This window comes from Durio zibethinus, chromosome 13, assembly GCF_047325235.1.
Source record: "Durio zibethinus cultivar Kanyao isolate XHJ-2024 chromosome 13, ASM4732523v1, whole genome shotgun sequence".
Classification (NCBI taxonomy): domain Eukaryota; kingdom Viridiplantae; phylum Streptophyta; class Magnoliopsida; order Malvales; family Malvaceae; genus Durio; species Durio zibethinus.
The window spans coordinates 5809716-5815011 of NC_143174.1; the positions used below are offsets into that span (position 1 = coordinate 5809716).

Below are 5296 nucleotides of genomic sequence, written 5' to 3' on the forward strand. Positions count from 1 at the left end.
GCAACGACTCTACATGTCTTTCAAAATTGTAGATTCAATGAGGTGGCATCATGAGAAGTGGATGGATGATGGATCATTGAGGCATCTTACAGATTTTTTGGCATGAAAGTCATTTCATTTTAAGTTTTTAAACTTTGTATCTGATCCTCAAAATGTTATGTTTGGACCAGCATCTGATGGATTCAACCCGTTTCAAATTATGAGTACTTCTTATAGCACTTGACCAATTGTATTGATTCTTTACAATTTGCCATCATGGATTGCTATAAAGCAACAGTCATTTATATTGTCTATGATAATTCTCAAGGAAAAAGGTCTAGGTAATGATATAGACATCTATTTACAACCTCTTATTAAAGAGTTAAAGTAATTATGAGAAGGAGTTGAGACCTATGATGCATCAAATGTAAAGAACTTCAATATAAGTGTTGTTTTATTATGGACTATCAATGATTTTCCTATTTATACAAATTTATCTAGTTAGAGTAGAAAAGATCATTATGTTTGTCCATGTTGTGCTGCACAGACATGTTCGACGTGGTTATGTAATGGTAGAAAGTTTTATTATATAGGACATCATCGATGGTTAGATGATAATCATCGATTTAGATTTTAAAAATATCTCTTTGATGGAACTGAAGAGTTGAGGAGATCACCTTTACCCATTAGTGGGTCTACTATCTTGTCAAAGTTAAAAGATATCAATTTCACATATGAAAAAATAACTCCATTAAGAAAAAAAGTGAAGGACATCTTTAAAGGTGTCTGACCCCATATTACACAAGTTGGTGATAGTCATACAGAAGTTGATAATCTGGATGTTCAAAGTGATAAAGAGGATGATGAAGTAAATGACCCCAATGAGTATGAGTTGTGGAAAAAAAAATATTTTTTGAGTTGCCTTATTGGGAATATAATTTATTACACCATAACCTTGATTTGATGCATATAGAGAAAAATGTTTGCGAAAATTTTATCGGGACAATTCGTAATATGAATAGATGTTTTGATGATGACTTAAAGAGTCAGCTTAACCTAGTTGATATGGGGATTCACCCAAACCTTCATCCGATGTTGCTTCCTAATAGCAAATATCGATTGTCTGTTACTTGTTTTGGGATTTCTAAAGTAAAAAAAGATGTGTTTTACAAGGTTTTGAAAAATGTCAAAGTTTTGGATGGCTATGCGTCAAATATATCAAGATGTGTGAATATGAAAGAGCAAAAACTATCATCATTAAAGTCACATGATTATTACATTTTGATGCAAGACTTACTTTCAATTGCTTTACGCTCATCAATGTCAAAGCAAGTGACTTCCGTGGTAATTGAATTGAGTAACATATTTAAATCTCTATGTCAAAAATGTATGAATATGGAAAAGCTTGACAAAGTTCAAGATCGAGCCATGATTACTTTATGCCATTTAGAAAAGATCTTCCATTCAAATTTTTTCACTATTATGATGCATTTGGTTATCCACCTTTCATATGAAGCAAAGGTCGATGGGTCGGTTTATTATCGATGGATGTATCCTATTGAAAGGTATTATTTGTTAATATATTGATTACGTTTTTATTGATTATCAAGCCAATCTACTTAAAATAACATATGACTAATGTTTTATGCAATAAGTTTTTGGAGAGGTTAAAGTCTTATTGTCGTAACAAACATTATTCAGAAGGTTCTATTGCTGAAAGATATTTAGCAAAAGAGTGTATAATATTTTGTTGTCATTATTTGGAAGATGTTGAAATAAGATTTAATAGACCTTAGAGAAATATTGGAATGCAGTATATGGACTCGACCTACAATTATCTTTTTCAAAGTTTTAGACAACCCATAGGCAAAGCTAAATTGGTGGAGTTAGATGATAAATCTTGGGCACAAGCACATCGATATGTTCTTTTTCATCATGACTCAATTAAATCATTTTGCACGTAAGTTGTTTAGCAAGCAAATTATACATTACAGTAGGCATTATTTATTGTGTTTTTTTTGTGTTAATACTTTATCATGATGCTTTATAGTGAGTATAAAAATAATTTGAGAGATCCTGTACATTATCAATGATCAAACCCTCGAGCGGTTGATAAGTTGTTCGCTGAAAACTTTCATGAATGATTAGGAGCAACTGTAAGTAACGCCATACTTCCCATTATTTTTTATCTACATAGAATGCTTATCGTAAAAATAACATTAATAACATATATATATTTATTCCACTTCTATAGGTTTAGAGTGGAAGGCTTGTTAGTGAAGAGGTGAAGTATCTTTCACACGGTCTAAACCGGATTATGAAACGATACAAAAGTTTCATCATTAATGGATTTTGATTTCACACGAAATCTCATGAGAGATTTAGAAGTACATAAAATTCAGGAGTTGTTGTGACTTCATCAACTACTAGCTATGCTAGTGCTAAGGATACAAACCCTTTAAAAGGAAATATTGATTATTATGGCATGATTAATGACATCATTGAGTTGGATTATTATGGCAAGTGGAAAATTATCTTATTTCGGTGTGATTGGATAGATGTGAATAGTGAGAAAGGCCTTAAGAAAGATTAGTATAAATTTACACTTGTTAATTTTTCTCGATTAATTCACACAAGACAATACCTCATCGATGAAACTTATGTATTTTCATCTCAAGTCAAACAAGTAGTTTACTTTGAAGATCCAAAAGAATTGGGTTGGTTTGTTGCTCTTCGAAACACACCTAGAGACTTATTTGATATGTGGTTAGATACCAAAGATGATGTTAAACATGGAACTGAATGTTATCCTTTTGCTAAACAAAAGTTGGATGAGAGTATCTCCAGTATCAATGCTCAGTGGGTTCGCAAAAATGTTACTGAAGATATTTACGAACCATGATTCTGTGCACCTATAATTTGTAATTTGAGTGTTTAAAACATAATGTAGTAAATAATAGTATGTAAATAATGTCGCATTCGCTATTGTTTAATGATTGTCTTCTAAATCATACATTATATTTTGATTTAATTAAATTGATATGTTCTTTATATATCGTAGGTTTTGATTTCTTAAATTGAAAATATCTTTATATATCTTCTGAACTAAAATTTTTTTTATATTCGCTTTTATAACGTAGGTAAGCTACAATACGGAGAAGTAGGTTGAAAGGAAAATATATCAGAGATATTAGTTCAGAACCGTCTGCGGCACTTGTAGATATTGGCTATGGACTAAATCCTTTGGAGGGAAATTAACGTACTGTCGGATCTAATTCCGTCATTTTTAACCTTTCAACTGATATTGGATCAGGCAATACGGGAAGTTCAGGTTTAAATAGTACCCCATCAATTGATTATGCTTTAAATTTGAATGCAGGTATGATATACTCTAATTTTAGAATTCGAGTATAATTATAAAAGTATTGTTATTTTGCAAATATATTATATATTTGTTGCAGTTGATAACAATGGTCAACGGAGGACCAGAGGCAAGACAACTTTGAAGGAATTGTTTGCACTACCTTCCAACGAACATATTGTAATGTTTACAAACTCTGATAGGCAATCAATTGGTAAAAAGGCTCAACCATTGGCTAGATTTCTAGGCATGCTAGCCCGTAATGAAATGAAATTGCCTATTCATTATGAAACATTGCATAATATTCCAGAAGAAGTTAAGGTCGATGCGTTAAACTTTATTAAGGTATTGGTATAATTAATTAGATATATTCAAATTTTTTATTTTACATTTTGTTTACTTATTCAAACTTTTCTTATAGTATTATTACAGTCAAGATTTGTACTTGAAATACCAACTTCATATGTGCTTAAGTCCTTGAGAAAGAAATGGAAAGATTATAAGCATAGTTTGAAGAATAAGTATTTCGATCGAAATAGTACTGTAGAGACGATGATGCAAAATCTACCCCGTAATATGATTAGGTGGCAATATGAACAACTAGTTATATTTTGATTCTCAAGAAAAAAAGAGGTAATAGTTTATAACTTTGTACAATAGAATAAAATGATAAAAGTGTTTGATGGTTTAAGTTAGTAATATTTGTATTTCTATCATATAGGCAATTATTTTTTATGACAGGAAAGAGAACGGATTGGGATTGGTAGCAGAAAGCAACAGAAATATGGCCACACAAGTGGATCAAAAAGTTTTGCAAGAAAACAAAAAGAAATAGTAAGTTTATGCTAATTAACTTATTCCAATTAATGAACTTTTTCTGTCATTGAAAGATAAATATGGAAATTAACATTTATTGTTCTATTTTAATAGATTTGATTGTTTCAATATATGGTATTGAGCTTATCGAAAGTTTTGAACTTAGTTACACAGATGATATGTATGAAAGGTTGTTGTTTACGTATATTCACGTCTTTCTTATCTGATTGTTGTTATTGTTGATTTTTAGTAGTTTCGATACCTTCAATACTTGATATTAAGTTTGTCTGATTGATTGAAATTGGTTTATATGGTTGATATGAGAGAAAAAGTTGTTAGTTATCTCTGTTTAGGAATATTTTTGCATATAAAAGACAAATATACAACTAAATTTTGTATGCCTTTCAACATATTGAATGACTTCAATCTTTCATATTAAACCGAGAGAAAATAATTGAATATGGTTTCCATGATCGATAAATGTGAAAGCTTAAAATGCATTTATTCTTTGCATATATTTAAGACTATTGTGTTGTTATAGGGCCAAAATATAAATAAAAGAGATTAAAGTTATTCAAAATTTTAATACTTGATTGACAGGATTGATATGCATAAATAAATTGCGGTTGATACGTATCCCATATGTTTTTATATAGGAGAATGAGATGGGCAGTACAATTGGACATGTGGAACTTTTTCGCATAACACATAAAAAAATATGGATCTTACATGAATGTCAAAACACAAGAAATTATGGTAATTTGTATCACTATTTTAACATAAAGTAAATATTAACTGTTTTTAACATATAATCAATTAGTCATTAAACTTGATTGTTGTATATAACAAATTTACAAGAGAAAGCGAAAGAGAAAATGGCTGCTGAGATTGAAGTAGCATCTGAAGGTTTTCTCAACATGTAAGAAAAAAAAAATCAAACATTCATAGAAGTTACTGGAAAAGAAAGTCATGGACGGGTCCGAAGCCTTAGATTGGGTCCAACACCATTTGCCTATTATGGACATAACTTTTCACAATTTATACTCTCAGCAAGTTAGTTTTCATGAGACATTTCAATATTGAGAGGGGAGTTGTAAACTATGCAACAATATTTTCAGCAAATGGAAGCAGAAAGAGAAC

The 5296-nt window shown here is 30.3% G+C and overlaps 1 pseudogene; it reads left to right on the forward strand.

The window, feature by feature from the left end:
* The first annotated feature begins 1263 nt into the window (after positions 1–1263).
* On the forward strand, positions 1264–1943 carry LOC149515277 (uncharacterized; annotated as a pseudogene).
* The last annotated feature ends 3353 nt before the right edge of the window (positions 1944–5296 follow it).